Here is a 20,485-nt window from a genome sequence, read left to right as displayed (position 1 = left end):
CACTTATATGGGACGAGTGTAACTCACTTGGGGTCAGGGAGTACTTATATGGGACTAGGGTAACTTACTTGAGGTCAGGGAGTACTTATATTGTACTAGGGTAACTCACTTGGAGTCAGGGAGTACTTATTTGGGACTAGGGTATCTCACTTGGGGTCAGGGAGTACTTATATGGGACTAGTGTAACTCACTTGGGGTCAGGGAGTACTTATATGGGACTAGGGTAACTCACTTGGGGTCAGGGAGTACTTATAAAGGGGCTAGGGTATCTCACTTGGGGTCAGGGAGTACTTCTATGGGACTAGGGTAATTCACTTGGGGGTCAGGGAGAACTTATATGGGACTAGGGTAACTCACTTGGGGTCAGGGAGTACTTATAAAGGGGCTAGGGTAACTCACTTGGTGTCAGGGAGTACTTATATGGTACTAGGGTAACTCATTTGGGGGTTAAATTGTACTTATATGGAAGCAGGGTAACTCACCTGGGGTCAGGGAGTACTTATAAAGGGGCTAGTGTAAGTCACTTGGTTTCAGGGAGTACTTATATGGGACTAGGGTAACTCACTTGGGGTCAGGGAGTACTTATATGGGGCTAGTGTAACTCTCTTGGGGTCAGGAATTAGTTATATGGGACTAGGGTAACTCGCATTGGGTCATTGAGTACTTATATGGAACTAGGGTAACTCACTTGAGGTCAGGGAGTAATTATAAAAGCGCTAGGGTAACTCAATTGGGGTAAGGGAGTACCTATATGGGACTAAGGTAACGCACTTGGGGTCAGGGAATACCTATATGGGACTAGGGTAACTCACTTGGGGTCAGGGGGTACTTATATGGGACTAGGGTAACTCAGTTGTGGTCAGGGAGTACTTATAATGGGGCTAGGGTAACTCACTTGGGGTCAGGGAGTACTTATATGGGACTAGTGTAACTCTCTTGGGGTCAGGGAGTACTTATATGGGACTAGGGTAACTCGCATTGGGTCAGGGAGTACTAATAAAGGGGCTAGATTATCCCACTTGAGGTCAGGGAGTACTTATAAAGGGGCTAGGGTAACTCACTTGGGGTCTGGGAGTACTTATAAAGGGGCTAGGGAAACTCACTTAGCGGTCAGGGAGTAATTATATGGGACTAAGGTACCATACTTGGGGTCAGGGTGTACTTATATGTGACTAGGGTAACTCACTTAAGGTCAGTGAGGATTTATATGGCACTAAGGTAACTCACTTGGAGTCAAGGAGTACTTATATAGGGGCTAGGGTAACACACTTGGGGTCAGGCAGTACTTATAAAGGGGCTAGTGTAACTCACTTGGTGTCAGGGAGTACTTATATGGTACTAGGGTAACTCACTTGTGGGTTAACTTGTACTTATATGGAACCAGGGTAACTCACATGGGGTCAGGGAGTACTTATATGGGACTAGTGTAACTCACTTGGGGTCAGGGAGTACTTATATGGGACTAGTATAACTCAATAGTGGTCAGGGAGTACTTATAAAGGGGCTAGGGTAACTCACTTGGGGTCTGGGAGTACTTATAAAGGGGCTAGGGTAACTCACTTGTGGTCAGGGAGTACTTATATGGTACTAGGGTAACTCATTCGAGGTCAGGGAGTACTTATATTGTACTAGGGTAACTCACTTGGAGTCAGGGAGTACTTATAAAGGGGCTAGGGTAACTCACTTAGCGGTCAGGGAGTAATTATATGGGACTAAGGTACCATACTTGGGGTCAGGGAGTACTTATATGTGACTAGGGTAACTCACTTAAGGTCAGTGAGGATTTATATGGCACTAGGGTAACTCACTTGTGGTCAGGGAGTACTTATATGGGACTAGGGTAACTCACTTGGGGTCAGGGAGCACTTATATGGGACGAGTGTAACTCACTTGGGGTCAGGGAGTACTTATATGGGACTAGGGTAACTTACTTGAGGTCAGGGAGTACTTATATTGTACTAGGGTAACTCACTTGTAGTCAGGGAGTACTTATATGGGACTAGGGTATCTCACTTGGGGTCAGGGAGTACTTATATGGGACTAGTGTAACTCACTTGGGGTCAGGGAGTACTTATATGGGACTAGGGTAACTCACTTGGGGTCAGGGAGCACTTATATGGGACGAGTGTAACTCACTTGGGGTCAGGGAGTACTTATATGGGACTAGGGTAACTTACTTGAGGTCAGGGAGTACTTATATTGTACTAGGGTAACTCACTTGTAGTCAGGGAGTACTTATATGGGACTAGGGTATCTCACTTGGGGTCAGGGAGTACTTATATGGGACTAGTGTAACTCACTTGGGGTCAGGGAGTACTTATATGGGACTAGGGTAACTCACTTGGAGTCAGGGAGTACATGTATGGGACAAGGGTAACTCACTTGAGGTCAGGGAGTACTTATATTGTACTAGGGTAAGTCACTTGGAGTCAGGGAGTACATATATGGGACAAGGGTAACTCACTTGGGGTCAGGGAGTACTTATATGGGACTAGTGTAAATCACTTGGGGTCAGGGAGTACTTATATGGGACTAGTATAACTCACTAGTGGTCAGGGAGTACTTATATGGGACTAGTGTAACTCACTTGGGGTCAGGGAGTACTTATAAAGGGACTAGTGTAACTCACTTGGTGTCAGGGAGTACTTATATGGTACTGTGGTAACTCACTTGGGGTTTAACTTGTACTTATATGGAACCAGGGTAACTGACATGGGGTCAGGGAGTACTTATAAAAGGGCTAGTGTAACTCACTTGGTGTTAGGGAATACTTATATGGCACTAGGGTAACTTACTTGAGGTCAGGGAGTACTTATATTGTACTAGGGTAACTCACTTGGAGTCAGGGAGTACTTATATGGGACTAGGGTATCTCACTTGGGGTCAGGGAGTACTTATATGGGACTAGTGTAACTCACTTGGGGTCAGGGAGTATTTATATGGGACTAGGGTAACTCACTTGGGGTCTGGGAGTACTTATAAAGGGGCTAGGGTAACTCGCATTGGGTCAGGGAGTACTTATAAAGGGGCTAGGGTATCTCACTTGGGGTCAGGGAGTACTTCTATGGGACTAGGGTAATTCACTTGAGGTCAGGGAGTACTTATATTGTATTAGGGTAACTCATTTGGAGTCAGGTAGTACACTGACATTCATCGAATCTGCTCGTGAAGAATGGCCTACTAGATTTGTAACTAGCTGGACAGCTTCAGGTCTCTAGTTCTCACCAAAGCGTAAAACGTCACGGTGACGTCAGATGACGTCACGATGACGTATAGGAGTCGTGGTGGGGAGAATAAGGAGAATCTGGTAAATTGCATATACTCGAGTGTAGCGGTTGATCGTCTTACTTTTGTCAAAAGTATATCATCTCGGGATAAAATGGTATAGTAAGAATTTTCTTCTTTCTCTGTCTAATAGCATAAGAGTGAGAGAGAAAGACATATGATACCCCATGTGCCCATTGATTCTGCTCGAGCACGTTTTTGGTATAGTGATAGGAATTTTGGTATACTGATAGAAGCGGTAATAATATAGTAATCAAACGACAGATCAATAAAAAGAAGAGGGCATATTCCAATGAGTGAAGTGTCAAAATGTGCAACTTAACCTCTGTAATTTGTATTAATTTATTAAAATAACTTGTAAGTGATGAACTTTTAATAAAATCATATTAAGTGTTATAAATTTGTATAAAAAATATGTATTTTAGTTTTAACCTATTATTGTGTAACATATGGTGTATAAAAATAACTGAAAATATATATTTTAAATTAAATTTATGTTGTTGATATTTTGTCAAGAATAACACATCATTAACTTTTATATTAATAATAAGGAGCTATATTCTTGAGTCGTAAAGTCCATTGGAGCTTGCAAGTCAACTATGGATCCCAAGCTTACAGCAATAAGATTCTACGAATAAAGAAGATGCAATTCATTATTAAAATAGATAATCGTTAACTCAGATTTTTTTGCAGAAACCTAATATCAATAGTGACAAGCTTTCGTATCTATTTCCAATTGATGATGCTGGAAGAGAACCTCTGAGAGCTCCTGACAGCTCAACTGCCACAGGTCCAAGAAACAGCTATTTACGTAAATCTGTCCAGTGTCATGCAATACATTATCCAGAAGCCATTCTGCTATTATCCAGCTAATGTTTCTACGCAATATAATTAATTTCTTATTAATTTTCAAATATACTAAATATGTAAAGAAGAAAAAGCCAATATATTAAAATCCATTTACTTACACTACATCTCATTACGTAACCATGAGTGAATATTGTTGAATGGTGACAGAACAGTTTATAGTTGCAGAATCAGAATACATTCCTGTTGTGGGTAATGTTGCTGGGTCCTTTTGTTCTTTCGCAGTATCCAAAAGCAGCAAATTTGCAATGATTTTACAATTATAGCCTATATTCGAAGAAAACTTTAATACTTAAACTTAAATTGAAGAATATTCAAATGATTAATAGTAACTCCTTACGGATTAAGATATCTTGCATTATTTTCAATTTCTGCTACCAGTGCATATAGGCAAATTCAGTGGTAAATTGTTATTCTCATCACTTAGAGCTTGTTAATCCTGTAAGTTACGTAGCACTTTAAAGTGGGCAAACAAATCCTTACGCTGCATTATATTAGTCTTCTCTTCCTTCGCTAACTTTTGAAAATTCATATATTACTGTTATCCACGAGTATATTTACCCAGTGGCTGAAAAATATTAGAAAGAGTATGAAAATTCATTCTTAAAAGTAAGCATAAATTATTTCCATATTCATAAAGTTATACATACCTATTCTATTATTTAGCTGGATGTTAGCTGCCACGAAGACATCCATATGCAATGTGCCTGCCCTCCTTCCTTTTTATTCCAGTGTATTATCCTAATAGTTTGCTGCAGGACAGTCTTAAGTCAGAAATAGATTGAAGTGTGATAATTCGGTTCTACTTTCTCTTTACCCTGGCCTACCATGAGGAGATACTCTTTTTTATCTTGATTTTTCATAACGTAAATGATAAATAATTATTCCTGAAATAAAAACGTGCACACACACATATATATATATATATATATATTATTGTCTTTTCAGATTATATACTGTATTTTTTATCTTATATAATTTATTTTTTTTTTCTTTTTTTCAGTATTCCGAAAATTGATTTACGTTAAATAATATTGGTGGCCCTGAAAAGGGCCGATTTTTGGATCCAACACGTGGCAGAGCACATTCCTTTTTTATACCATGCAATCCGATCCATCTAAAAAAATACCCATTCGAAACCAACAACAGTAAAGCTCATTCAATAATCCGTCCAGTAGCCATTCCGCTCGATCACTTGATTAAGTCGATTAGGTATCGAGTTAGTCAAGTTAGCTAAGAACTCTGGGTCAGACCTAAGGCCTTCCCAGATATTCTTCGCTTGATCGAGAATCGCTGCCCTCGTCCTCGCGCCTGGCTCTATCCATCGTCTGGACATCAATGCCCAGACGTTCCCAATTAAATTGAGATCCGGTGATCGAGCGGGCCAATCCACCACTTCCAACTCCGGGTGTCGCGCAAACCACGCTCGCGTTTCGCGTGAGGTATGGATCGCTGAATTGTCCTGCACAAATCGGATCACCGGTACTTCATCCGCGGGATATACATTACGCACGCTTGGGAGAAAAATTTCTTCCAAGATGCGAATGTATTCCCGGGAATTCATACGTGGAGAAATCTCCACAAGATCACCGATATGTTCACCGGAAATCCAGCCCCATACGCCACACGATACGCGTCCAGACCGATGAGTCTGGAAGACGTGGTTTGGCTGCAACCGGGTATCGTTCGGGCGCCACACGTGCAAGGCCTGAGCCTGAGAGGGCAACGATATGAAAACCTTTTCATCGGTCCATATCGTAGCCTTCCAATCTGCACGGCTCCGCGAAAGATTCGCGAGGGCATAGCCAACTCTCTGCTCACGGTGAGCAGGAGTTAATGGGATTTTACGCGCTGGACGACGGCAGTGAATACCTGCAGAGTGTAAACGCCGCAGGCCGGTGGTCACTGAAGCTGGATAATCTATCTCCTCCACTATGTCGCTGACACTAGCGAAGGGATCTTCTTCGATCCTGCTCAGCAGCTGCTGGTCATCGATCTCCGAAGTCCTTTTCTGCCCTCTGTTCTCCGCTCTCCGGTCACGCAGTGCGTGGTCTCCGCCTTCGCGGTACCGACGTATCCAGCGCCTGACGGTGGTCTCGTGTGCCCCGCAGAGTACAGCGATCTCACTCGCGCTTTTCCCGCACTCAAAATAGCCAATGGCTCTTCCTCTGGTAGCCTCACTATGCTGTGACATCGTCGACGTATCCAATAGATATGAATGTTATAACAAATTAACGTTATTATCGATACTTCTAATTCAATAATCGAGGCATTATTCACTTTTATCTATAATAACGTTAATTTGTTATAACATTCATATCTATTGGATACGTCGACGATGTCACAGCATAGTGAGGCTACCAGAGGAAGAGCCATTGGCTATTTTGAGTGCGGGAAAAGCGCGAGTGAGATCGCTGTACTCTGCGGGGCACACGAAACCACCGTCAGGCGCTGGATACGTCGGTACCGCGAAGGCGGAGACCACGCACTGCGTGACCGGAGAGCGGAGAACAGAGGGCAGAAAAGGACTTCGGAGATCGATGACCAGCAGCTGCTGAGCAGGATCGAAGAAGATCCCTTCGCTAGTGTCAGCGACATAGTGGAGGAGATAGATTATCCAGCTTCAGTGACCACCGGCCTGCGGCGTTTACACTCTGCAGGTATTCACTGCCGTCGTCCAGCGCGTAAAATCCCATTAACTCCTGCTCACCGTGAGCAGAGAGTTGGCTATGCCCTCGCGAATCTTTCGCGGAGCCGTGCAGATTGGAAGGCTACGATATGGACCGATGAAAAGGTTTTCATATCGTTGCCCTCTCAGGCTCAGGCCTTGCACGTGTGGCGCCCGAACGATACCCGGTTGCAGCCAAACCACGTCTTCCAGACTCATCGGTCTGGACGCGTATCGTGTGGCGTATGGGGCTGGATTTCCGGTGAACATATCGGTGATCTTGTGGAGATTTCTCCACGTATGAATTCCCGGGAATACATTCGCATCTTGGAAGAAATTTTTCTCCCAAGCGTGCGTAATGTATATCCCGCGGATGAAGTACCGGTGATCCGATTTGTGCAGGACAATTCAGCGATCCATACCTCACGCGAAACGCGAGCGTGGTTTGCGCGACACCCGGAGTTGGAAGTGGTGGATTGGCCCGCTCGATCACCGGATCTCAATTTAATTGAGAACGTCTGGGCATTGATGTCCAGACGATGGATAGAGCCAGGCGCGAGGACGAGGGCAGCGATTCTCGATCAAGCGAAGAATATCTGGGAAGGCCTTAGGTCTGACCCAGAGTTCTTAGCTAACTTGACTAACTCGATACCTAATCGACTTAATCAAGTGATCGAGCGGAATGGCTACTGGACGGATTATTGAATGAGCTTTACTGTTGTTGGTTTCGAATGGGTATTTTTTTAGATGGATCGGATTGCATGGTATAAAAAAGGAATGTGCTCTGCCACGTGTTGGATCCAAAAATCGGCCCTTTTCAGGGCCACCAATATTATTTAACGTAAATCAATTTTCGGAGTACTGAAAAAAAGAAAAAAAAAATAAATTATATAAGATAAAAAATACAGTATATAATCTGAAAAGACAATAATATATATATATATATATATATGTGTGTGTGCACGTTTTTATTTCAGGAATAATTATTTATCATTTACGTTATGAAAAATCAAGATAAAAAAGAGTATCTCCTCATGGTAGGCCAGGGTAAAGAGAAAGTAGAACCGAATTATCACACTTCAATCTATTTCTGACTTAAGACTGTCCTGCAGCAAACTATTAGGATAATACACTGGAATAAAAAGGAAGGAGGGCAGGCACATTGCATATGGATGTCTTCGTGGCAGCTAACATCCAGCTAAATAATAGAATAGGTATGTATAACTTTATGAATATGGAAATAATTTATGCTTACTTTTAAGAATGAATTTTCATACTCTTTCTAATATTTTTCAGCCACTGGGTAAATATACTCGTGGATAACAGTAATATATGAATTTTCAAAAGTTAGCGAAGGAAGAGAAGACTAATATAATGCAGCGTAAGGATTTGTTTGCCCACTTTAAAGTGCTACGTAACTTACAGGATTAACAAGCTCTAAGTGATGAGAATAACAATTTACCACTGAATTTGCCTATATGCACTGGTAGCAGAAATTGAAAATAATGCAAGATATCTTAATCCGTAAGGAGTTACTATTAATCATTTGAATATTCTTCAATTTAAGTTTAAGTATTAAAGTTTTCTTCGAATATAGGCTATAATTGTAAAATCATTGCAAATTTGCTGCTTTTGGATACTGCGAAAGAACAAAAGGACCCAGCAACATTACCCACAACAGGAATGTATTCTGATTCTGCAACTATAAACTGTTCTGTCACCATTCAACAATATTCACTCATGGTTACGTAATGAGATGTAGTGTAAGTAAATGGATTTTAATATATTGGCTTTTTCTTCTTTACATATTTAGTATATTTGAAAATTAATAAGAAATTAATTATATTGCGTAGAAACATTAGCTGGATAATAGCAGAATGGCTTCTGGATAATGTATTGCATGACACTGGACAGATTTACGTAAATAGCTGTTTCTTGGACCTGTGGCAGTTGAGCTGTCAGGAGCTCTCAGAGGTTCTCTTCCAGCATCATCAATTGGAAATAGATACGAAAGCTTGTCACTATTGATATTAGGTTTCTGCAAAAAAATCTGAGTTAACGATTATCTATTTTAATAATGAATTGCATCTTCTTTATTCGTAGAATCTTATTGCTGTAAGCTTGGGATCCATAGTTGACTTGCAAGCTCCAATGGACTTTACGACTCAAGAATATAGCTCCTTATTATTAATATAAAAGTTAATGATGTGTTATTCTTGACAAAATATCAACAACATAAATTTAATTTAAAATATATATTTTCAGTTATTTTTATACACCATATGTTACACAATAATAGGTTAAAACTAAAATACATATTTTTTATACAAATTTATAACACTTAATATGATTTTATTAAAAGTTCATCACTTACAAGTTATTTTAATAAATTAATACAAATTACAGAGGTTAAGTTGCACATTTTGACACTTCACTCATTGGAATATGCCCTCTTCTTTTTATTGATCTGTCGTTTGATTACTATATTATTACCGCTTCTATCAGTATACCAAAATTCCTATCACTATACCAAAAACGTGCTCGAGCAGAATCAATGGGCACATGGGGTATCATATGTCTTTCTCTCTCACTCTTATGCTATTAGACAGAGAAAGAAGAAAATTCTTACTATACCATTTTATCCCGAGATGATATACTTTTGACAAAAGTAAGACGATCAACCGCTACACTCGAGTATATGCAATTTACCAGATTCTCCTTATTCTCCCCACCACGACTCCTATACGTCATCGTGACGTCATCTGACGTCACCGTGACGTTTTACGCTTTGGTGAGAACTAGAGACCTGAAGCTGTCCAGCTAGTTACAAATCTAGTAGGCCATTCTTCACGAGCAGATTCGATGAATGTCAGTGTACATATATGGGACTAGGGTAACTCACTTGGGGTCAGGGAGTACTTATATGGGACTAGTGTAACTCACTTGGGGTCAGGGAGTACTTATATGGGACTAGTATAACTCAATAGTGGTCAGGGAGTACTTATAAAGGGGCTAGGGTAACTCACTTGGGGTCTGGGAGTACTTATATGGGACTAGGGTAACTCACTTGGGGTCAGGGAGTACTTATATGGGACTAGTGTAACTCACTTGGGGTCAGGGAGTACTTATATGGGACTAGTATAACTCAATAGTGGTCAGGGAGTACTTATAAAGGGGCTAGGGTAACTCACTTGGGGTCTGGGAGTACTTATAAAGGGGCTAGGGTAACTCACTTGTGGTCAGGGAGTACTTATATGGTACTAGGGTAACTCATTCGAGGTCAGGGAGTACTTATATTGTACAAGGGTAACTCACTTGGAGTCAGGGAGTACTTATAAAGGGGCTAGGGTAACTCACTTAGCGGTCAGGGAGTAATTATATGGGACTAAGGTACCATACTTGGGGTCAGGGAGTACTTATATGTGACTAGGGTAACTCACTTAAGGTCAGTGAGGATTTATATGGCACTAGGGTAACTCACTTGGGGTCAGGGAGTACTTATAAAGGGGCTAGGGTAACTCACTTAGCGGTCAGGGAGTACTTATAAAGGGGCTAGTGTAACTCACTTGGTGTCAGGGAGTACTTATATGGTACTAAGGTAACTCACTTGTGGGTTAACTTGTACTTATATGGAACCGGGGTAACTCACATGGGGTCAGGGAGTACTCATAAAGGGGCTAGTGTAACTCACTTGGTGTTAGGGAATACTTATATGGCACTAGGGTAACTTACTTGAGGTCAGGGAGTACTTATATTGTACTAGGGTAACTCACTTGGAGTCAGGGAGTACTTATATGGGACTAGGGTAACTCACTTGGGGTCAGGGAGTACTTATATGGGACTAGTGTAACTCACTTGGGGTCAGGGAGTACTTATATGGGACTAGGGTAACTCACTTGGGGTCAAGGAGCATTTATATGGGACGAGTGTAACTCACTTGGGGTCAGGGAGTACTTATATGGGACTAGGGTAACTTACTTGAGGTCAGGGAGTAGTTATATTGTACTAGGGTAACTCACTTGGAGTCAGGGAGTACTTATATGGGACTAGTGTAACTCACTTGGGGTCAGGGAGTACTTATATGGGATTAGGGTAACTCACTTGGGGTCAGGGAGTACTTATAAAAGGGCTAGGGTAACTCGCATTGGGTCAGGGAGTACTTATATGGGAATAGGGTAACTCACTTGTGGTCAGGGAGTACTTATAAAGGAGCTAGGGTATCTCACTTGGGGTCAGGGAGTACTTATATGGGACAAGGGTATCTCACTTGGGGTCAGGGAGTACTTATATGGGACTAGTGTAACTCACTTGGGGTCAGGGAGTACTTATATGGGACTAGGGTAACTCACTTGGGGTCAGGGAGTACTTATATGGCACTAGTGTAACTCAATTGGGGTCAGGGAGTACTTATATGGGACTAGTGTAACTCACTTGTGGTCAGGGAGTACTTATATGGGACTAGGGTAACTCACTTGGGGTCAGGGAGCACTTATATGGGACGAGTGTAACTCACTTGGGGTCAGGGAGTACTTATATGGGACTAGGGTAACTTACTTGAGGTCAGGGAGTACTTATATTGTACTAGGGTAACTCACTTGTAGTCAGGGAGTACTTATATGGGACTAGGGTATCTCACTTGGGGTCAGGGAGTACTTATATGGGACTAGTGTAACTCACTTGGGGTCAGGGAGTACTTATATGGGACTAGGGTAACTCACTTGGAGTCAGGGAGTACATGTATGGGACGAGGGTAACTCACTTGAGGTCAGGGAGTACTTATATTGTACTAGGGTAAGTCACTTGGAGTCAGGGAGTACATATATGGGACAAGGGTAACTCACTTGGGGTCAGGGAGTACTTATATGGGACTAGTGTAAATCACTTGGGGTCAGGGAGTACTTATATGGGACTAGTATAACTCACTAGTGGTCAGGGAGTACTTATAAAGGGGCTAGGGTAACTCACTTGGGGTCTGGGAGTACTTATAAAGGGGCTAGGGTAACTCACTTGTGGTCAGGGAGTACTTATATGGTACTAGGGTAACTCACTTGTGGGTTAACTTGTATTTATATGGAACCAGGGTAACTCACATGGGGTCAGGGAGTACTTATATGGGACTAGTGTAACTCACTTGGGGTCAGGGAGTACTTATAAAGGGGCTAGTGTAACTCACTTGGTGTCAGGGAGTACTTATATGGTACTGTGGTAACTCACTTGGGGTTTAACTTGTAGTTATATGGAACCAGGGTAACTGACATGGGGTCAGGGAGTACTTATAAAAGGGCTAGTGTAACTCACTTGGTGTTAGGGAATACTTATATGGCACTAGGGTAACTTACTTGAGGTCAGGGAGTACTTATATTGTACTAGGGTAACTCACTTGGAGTCAGGGAGTACTTATATGGGACTAGGGTATCTCACTTGGGGTCAGGGAGTACTTATATGGGACTAGTGTAACTCAATTGGGGTCAGGGAGTACTTATATGGGACTAGTGTAACTCACTTGTGGTCAGGGAGTACTTATATGGGACTAGGGTAACTCACTTGGGGTCAGGGAGCACTTATATGGGACGAGTGTAACTCACTTGGGGTCAGGGAGTACTTATATGGGACTAGGGTAACTTACTTGAGGTCAGGGAGTACTTATATTGTACTAGAGTAACTCACTTGGAGTCAGGGAGTACTTATATGGGACTAGGGTATCTCACTTGGGGTCAGGGAGTACATATATGGGACAAGGGTAACTCACTTGAGGTCAGGGAGTACTTATATGGGACTAGTGTAACTCACTTGGGGTCAGGGAGTACTTATATGGGACTAGGGTAACTCACTTGGGGTCAAGGAGCATTTATATGGGACGAGTGTAACTCACTTGGGGTCAGGGAGTACTTATATGGGACTAGGGTAACTTACTTGAGGTCAGGGAGTAGTTATATTGTACTAGGGTAACTCACTTGGAGTCAGGGAGTACTTATATGGGACTAGTGTAACTCACTTGGGGTCAGGGAGTACTTATATGGGATTAGGGTAACTCACATGGGGTCAGGGAGTACTCATAAAGGGGCTAGTGTAACTCACTTGGTGTTAGGGAATACTTATATGGCACTAGGGTAACTTACTTGAGGTCAGGGAGTACTTATATTGTACTAGGGTAACTCACTTGGAGTCAGGGAGTACTTATATGGGACTAGGGTAACTCACTTGGGGTCAGGGAGTACTTATATGGGACTAGTGTAACTCACTTGGGGTCAGGGAGTACTTATATGGGACTAGGGTAACTCACTTGGGGTCAAGGAGCATTTATATGGGACGAGTGTAACTCACTTGGGGTCAGGGAGTACTTATATGGGACTAGGGTAACTTACTTGAGGTCAGGGAGTAGTTATATTGTACTAGGGTAACTCACTTGGAGTCAGGGAGTACTTATATGGGACTAGTGTAACTCACTTGGGGTCAGGGAGTACTTATATGGGATTAGGGTAACTCACTTGGGGTCAGGGAGTACTTATAAAAGGGCTAGGGTAACTCGCATTGGGTCAGGGAGTACTTATATGGGAATAGGGTAACTCACTTGTGGTCAGGGAGTACTTATAAAGGGGCTAGGGTATCTCACTTGGGGTCAGGGAGTACTTATATGGGACAAGGGTATCTCACTTGGGGTCAGGGAGTACTTATATGGGACAAGTGTAACTCACTTGGGGTCAGGGAGTACTTATATGGGACTAGGGTAACTCACTTGGGGTCAGGGAGTACTTATATGGCACTAGTGTAACGCAATTGGGGTCAGGGAGTACTTATATGGGACTAGTGTAACTCACTTGTGGTCAGGGAGTACTTATATGGGACTAGGGTAACTCACTTGGGGTCAGGGAGCACTTATATGGGACGAGTGTAACTCACTTGGGGTCAGGGAGTACTTATATGGGACTAGGGTAACTTACTTGAGGTCAGGGAGTACTTATATTGTACTAGGGTAACTCACTTGTAGTCAGGGAGTACTTATATGGGACTAGGGTATCTCACTTGGGGTCAGGGAGTACTTATATGGGACTAGTGTAACTCACTTGGGGTCAGGGAGTACTTATATGGGACTAGGGTAACTCACTTGGAGTCAGGGAGTACATTTATGGGACAAGGGTAACTCACTTGAGGTCAGGGAGTACTTATATTGTACTAGAGTAAGTCACTTGGAGTCAGGGAGTACATATATGGGACAAGGGTAACTCACTTGGGGTCAGGGAGTACTTATATGGGACTAGTGTAAATCACTTGGGGTCAGGGAGTACTTATATGGGACTAGTATAACTCACTAGTGGTCAGGGAGTACTTATAAAGGGGCTAGGGTAACTCACTTGGGGTCTGGGAGTACTTATAAAGGGGCTAGGGTAACTCACTTGTGGTCAGGGAGTACTTATATGGTACTAGGGTAACTCACTTGTGGGTTAACTTGTATTTATATGGAACCAGGGTAACTCACATGGGGTCAGGGAGTACTTATATGGGACTAGTGTAACTCACTTGGGGTCAGGGAGTACTTATAAAGGGGCTAGTGTAACTCACTTGGTGTCAGGGAGTACTTATATGGTACTGTGGTAACTCACTTGGGGTTTAACTTGTAGTTATATGGAACCAGGGTAACTGACATGGGGTCAGGGAGTACTTATAAAAGGGCTAGTGTAACTCACTTGGTGTTAGGGAATACTTATATGGCACTAGGGTAACTTACTTGAGGTCAGGGAGTACTTATATTGTACTAGGGTAACTCACTTGGAGTCAGGGAGTACTTATATGGGACTAGGGTATCTCACTTGGGGTCAGGGAGTACTTATATGGGACTAGTGTAACTCAATTGGGGTCAGGGAGTACTTATATGGGACTAGTGTAACTCACTTGTGGTCAGGGAGTACTTATATGGGACTAGGGTAACTCACTTGGGGTCAGGGAGCACTTATATGGGACGAGTGTAACTCACTTGGGGTCAGGGAGTACTTATATGGGACTAGGGTAACTTACTTGAGGTCAGGGAGTACTTATATTGTACTAGAGTAACTCACTTGGAGTCAGGGAGTACTTATATGGGACTAGGGTATCTCACTTGGGGTCAGGGAGTACATATATGGGACAAGGGTAACTCACTTGAGGTCAGGGAGTACTTATATTGTACTAGGGTAACTCACTTGGAGTCAGGGAGTACATATATGGGACAAGGGTAACTCACTTGGGGTCAGGGAGTACTTATATGGGACTAGTGTAATTCACTTGGGGTCAGGGAGTACTTATATGGGACTAGTATAACTCACTAGTGGTCAGGGAGTACTTATAAAGGGGCTAGGGTAACTCACTTGGGGTCAGGGAGCACTTATATGGGACGAGTGTAACTCACTTGGGGTCAGGGAGTACTTATATGGGACTAGGGTAACTCACTTGAGGTCAGGGAGTACATATATGGGACAAGGGTAACTCACTTGAGGTCAGGGAGTACTTATATTGTACTAGGGTAACTCACTTGGAGTCAGGGAGTACATATATGGGACAAGGGTAACTCACTTGGGGTCAGGGAGTACTTATATGGGACTAGTGTAATTCACTTGGGGTCAGGGAGTACTTATAAAGGGGCTAGGGAAACTCACTTAGCGGTCAGGGAGTAATTATATGGGACTAAGGTACCATACTTGGGGTCAGGGAGTACTTATATGTGACTAGGGTAACTCACTTAAGGTCAGTGAGGATTTATATGGCACTAAGGTAACTCACTTGGAGTCAAGGAGTACTTATATAGGGGCTAGGGTAACACACTTGGGGTCAGGCAGTACTTATAAAGGGGCTAGGGTAACTCGCATTGGGTCAGGGAGTACTTATAAAGGGGCTAGGGTATCTCACTTGGGGTCAGGGAGTACTTATATGGTACTAGGGTAACTCACTTGTGGGTTAACTTGTACTTATATGGAACCAGGGTAACTCACTTGGGGTCAGGGAGTACTTATAAAGGGGCTAGGGTAACTCGCATTGGGTCAGGGAGTACTTATAAAGGGGCTAGGGTATCTCACTTGGGGTCAGGGAGTACTTCTATGGGACTAGGGTAATTCACTTGAGGTCAGGGAGTACTTATATTGTATTAGGGTAACTCACTTGGAGTCAGGGAGTACATATATGGGACTAGGGTAACTCACTTGGGGTCAGGGAGTACTTATATGGGACTAGTATAACTCAATAGTGGTCAGGGAGTACTTATAAAGGGGCTAGGGTAACTCACTTGGGGTCTGGGAGTACTTATAAAGGGGCTAGGGTAACTCACTTGTGGACAGGGAGTACTTATATGGTACTAGGGTAACTCATTTGATGTCAGGGAGTACTTATATTGTACTAGGGTAACTCACTTGGAGTCAGGGAGTACTTATAAAGGGGCTAGGGTAACTCACTTAGCGGTCAGGGAGTAATTATATGGGACTAAGGTACCATACTTGGGGTCAGGGAGTACTTATATGTGACTAGGGTAACTCACTTAAGGTCAGTGAGGATTTATATGGCACTAGGGTAACTCACTTGGGGTCAGGGAGTACTTATAAAGGGGCTAGGGTAACTCACTTAGCGGTCAGGGAGTAATTATGTGGGACTAAGGTACCATACTTGGGGTCAGGGAGTATTTATATGTGACTAGGGTAACTCACTTAAGGTCAGTGAGGATTTATATGGCTCTAGGGTAAATCACTTGGAGTCAAGGAGTACTTACATAGGGGCTAGGGTAACACACTTGGGGTCAGGGAGTACTTATAAAGGGGCTAGTGTAACTCACTTGGTGTCAGGGAGTACTTATATGGTACTAGGGTAACTCACTTGGGGTCAGGGAGTACTTATATGGGACTAGTGTAACTCAATTGGGGTCAGGGAGTACTTATATGGGACTAGTGTAACTCACTTGGGGTCAGGGAGCACTTATATCGGACGAGTGTAACTCACTTGGGGTCAGGGAGTACTTATATGGGACTAGGGTAACTTACTTGAGGTCAGGGAGTACTTATATTGTACTAGAGTAACTCACTTGGAGTCAGGGAGTACTTATATGGGACTAGGGTTTCTCACTTGGGGTCAGGGAGTACTTATATGGGACTAGTGTAACTCACTTGGGGTCAGGGAGTACTTATATGGGACTAGGGTAACTCACTTGGAGTCAGGGAGTACATATATGGGACAAGGGTAACTCACTTGAGGTCAGGGAGTACTTATATTGTACTAGGGTAACTCACTTGGAGTCAGGGAGTACATATATGGGACAAGGGTAACTCACTTGGGGTCAGGGAGTACTTATATGGGACTAGTGTAATTCACTTGGGGTCAGGGAGTACTTATATGGGACTAGTATAACTCACTAGTGGTCAGGGAGTACTTATAAAGGGGCTAGGGTAACTCACTTGGGGTCTGGGAGTACTTATATGGGAACAGTATAACTCACTAGTGGTCAGGGAGTACTTATAAAGGGGCTAGGGTAACTCACTTGGGGTCTGGGAGTACTTATAAAGGGGCTAGGGTAACTCACTTATGGTCAGGGAGTACTTATATGGTACTAGGGTAACTCACTTGAGGTCAGGGAGTACTTATATTGTACTAGGGTAACTCACTTGGAGTCAGGGAGTACTTATTAAGGGGCTAGGGTAACTCACTTAGCGGTCAGGGAGTAATTATATGGGACTAAGGTACCATACTTGGGGTCAGGGAGTACTTATATGTGACTAGGGTAACTCACTTAAGGTCAGTGAGGATTTATATGGCACTAGGGTAAATCACTTGGAGTCAAAGAGTACTTATATAGGGGCTAGGGTAACACACTTGGGGTCAGGGAGGACTTATAAAGGGGCTAGTGTAACTCACTTGGTGTCAGGGAGTACTTATATGGTACTAGGGTAAGTCACTTGTGGGTTAACTTGTACTTATATGGAACCAGGGTAACTCACATGGGTTCAGGGAGTACTCATAAAGGGGCTAGTGTAACTCACTTGGTGTTAGGGAATACTTATATGGCACTAGGATAACTTACTTGAGGTCAGGGAGTACTTATATTGTACTAGGGTAACTCTCTTGGAGTCAGGGAGTACTTATATGGGACTAGGGTAACTCACTTGGGGTCAGGGAGTACTTATATGCGACTAGTGTAACTCACTTGGGGTCGGGGAGTACTTATATGGGACTAGGGTAACCCACTTGGGGTCAGGGAGCACTTATATGGGACGAGTGTAACTCACTTGGGGTCAGGGAGTACTTATATGGGACTAGGGTAACTTACTTGAGGTCAGGGAGTACTTATATTGTACTAGGGTAACTCACTTGGAGTCAGGGAGTACTTATATGGGACTAGGGTATCTCACTTGGGGTCAGGGAGTACTTATATGGGACTAGTGTAACTCACTTGGGGTCAGGGAGTACTTATATGGGACTAGGGTAACTCACTTGGGGTCAGGGAGTACTTATAAAGGGGCTAGGGTATCTCACTTGGGGTCAGGGAGTACTTCTATGGGACTAGGGTAATTCACTTGGGGGTCAGGGAGTACTTATATGGGACTAGGGTAACTCACTTGGGGTCAGGGAGTACTTATAAAGGGGCTAGGGTAACTCACTTGGTGTCAGGGAGTACTTATATGGTACTAGGGTAACTCATTTGGGGGTTAAATTGTACTTATATGGAAGCAGAGTAACTCACCTGGGGTCAGGGAGTACTTATAAAGAGGCTAGTGTAACTCACTTGGTGTCAGGGAGTACTTATATGGGACTAGGGTAACTCACTTGGGGTCAGGGAGTACTTATATGGGGCTAGTGTAACTCTCTTGGGGTCAGGAATTAGTTATATGGGACTAGGGTAACTCGCATTGGGTCATTGAGTACTTATATGGAACTAGGGTAACTCACTTGAGGTCAGGGAGTAATTATAAAAGCGCTAGGGTAACTCAATTGGGGTAAGGGAGTACCTATATGGGACTAAGGTAACGCACTTGGGGTCAGGGAATACCTATATGGGACTAGGGTAACTCACTTGGGGTCAGGGGGTACTTATATGGGACTAGGGTAACTCAGTTGTGGTCAGGGAGTACTTATAATGGGGCTAGGGTAACTCACTTGGGGTCAGGGAGTACTTATATGGGACTAGTGTAACTCTCTTGGGGTCAGGGAGTACTTATATGGGACTAGGGTAACTCGCATTGGGTCAGGGAGTACTAATAAAGGGGCTAGATTATCCCACTTGAGGTCAGGGAGTACTTATAAAGGGGCTAGGGTAACTCACTAGGGGTCTGGGAGTACTTATAAAGGGGCTAGGGAAACTCACTTAGCGGTCAGGGAGTAATTATATGGGACTAAGGTACCATACTTGGGGTCAGGGAGTACTTATATGTGACTAGGGTAACTCACTTAAGGTCAGTGAGGATTTATATGGCACTAAGGTAACTCACTTGGAGTCAAGGAGTACTTATATAGGGGCTAGGGTAACACACTTGGGGTCAGGCAGTACTTATAAAGGGGCTAGTGTAACTCACTTGGTGTCAGGGAGTACTTATATGGTACTAGGGTAACTCACTTGTGGGTTAACTTGTACTTATATGGAACCAGGGTAACTCACATGGGGTCAGGGAGTACTTATATGGGACTAGTGTAACTCACTTGGGGTCAGGGAGTACTTATAAAGGGGCTAGGGTAACTCGCATTGGGTCAGGGAGTACTTATAAAGGGGCTAGGGTATCTCACTTGGGGTCAGGGAGTACTTCTATGGGACTAGGGTAATTCACTTGAGGTCAGGGAGTACTTATATTGTATTAGGGTAACTCACTTGGAGTCAGGGAGTACATATATGGGACTAGGGTAACTCACTTGGGGTCAGGGAGTACTTATATGGGACTAGTATAACTCAATAGTGGTCAGGGAGTACTTATAAAGGGGCTAGGGTAACTCACTTGGGGTCTGGGAGTACTTATAAAGGGGCTAGGGTAACTCACTTGTGGACAGGGAGTACTTATATGGTACTAGGGTAACTCATTTGATGTCAGGGAGTACTTATATTGTACTAGGGTAACTCACTTGGAGTCAGGGAGTACTTATAAAGGGGCTAGGGTAACTCACTTAGCGGTCAGGGAGTAATTATATGGGACTAAGGTACCATACTTGGGGTCAGGGAGTACTTATATGTGACTAGGGTAACTCACTTAAGGTCAGTGAGGATTTATATGGCACTAGGGTAACTCACTTGGGGTCAGGGAGTACTTATAAAGGGGCTAGGGTAACTCACTTAGCGGTCAGGGAGTAATTATGTGGGACTAAGGTACCATACTTGGGGTCAGGGAGTATTTATATGTGACTAGGGTAACTCACTTAAGGTCAGTGAGGATTTATATGGCTCTAGGGTAAATCACTTGGAGTCAAGGAGTACTTACATAGGGGCTAGGGTAACACACTTGGGGTCAGGGAGTACTTATAAAGGGGCTAGTGTAACTCACTTGGTGTCAGGGAGTACTTATATGGTACTAGGGTAACTCACTTGGGGTCAGGGAGTACTTATATGGGACTAGTGTAACTCAATTGGGGTCAGGGAGTACTTATATGGGACTAGTGTAACTCACTTGGGGTCAGGGAGCACTTATATCGGACGAGTGTAACTCACTTGGGGTCAGGGAGTACTTATATGGG

The 20,485-nt window shown here is 43.4% G+C and overlaps 2 long non-coding RNA genes across 2 annotated transcripts; one reads left to right on the top strand and one right to left on the bottom strand.

The window, feature by feature from the left end:
* Nucleotides 1-3,797: 3,797 nt before the first annotated feature.
* Nucleotides 3,798-4,361, bottom strand: LOC136784016 (uncharacterized). Its single transcript, XR_010824360.1, has 3 exons — nucleotides 4,254-4,361; nucleotides 3,983-4,163; nucleotides 3,798-3,913 (listed from the first exon to the last, which is right to left on the bottom strand). It is a non-coding gene; the product is annotated as an uncharacterized lncRNA (long non-coding RNA).
* A 4,114-nt stretch (nucleotides 4,362-8,475) lies between these two features.
* On the top strand, nucleotides 8,476-9,039 carry LOC136784015 (uncharacterized). Its single transcript, XR_010824359.1, has 3 exons — nucleotides 8,476-8,583; nucleotides 8,674-8,854; nucleotides 8,924-9,039. It is a non-coding gene; the product is annotated as an uncharacterized lncRNA (long non-coding RNA).
* The last annotated feature ends 11,446 nt before the right edge of the window (nucleotides 9,040-20,485 follow it).

This window comes from Prorops nasuta, unplaced genomic scaffold (assembly GCF_024137725.1).
Source record: "Prorops nasuta isolate Cenicafe-Biocafe unplaced genomic scaffold, Cenicafe_Pnas_1.2 PNAS00043, whole genome shotgun sequence".
NCBI lineage: Eukaryota > Metazoa > Arthropoda > Insecta > Hymenoptera > Bethylidae > Prorops > Prorops nasuta.
This window is presented reverse-complemented; position numbering and strand designations above follow the sequence as displayed.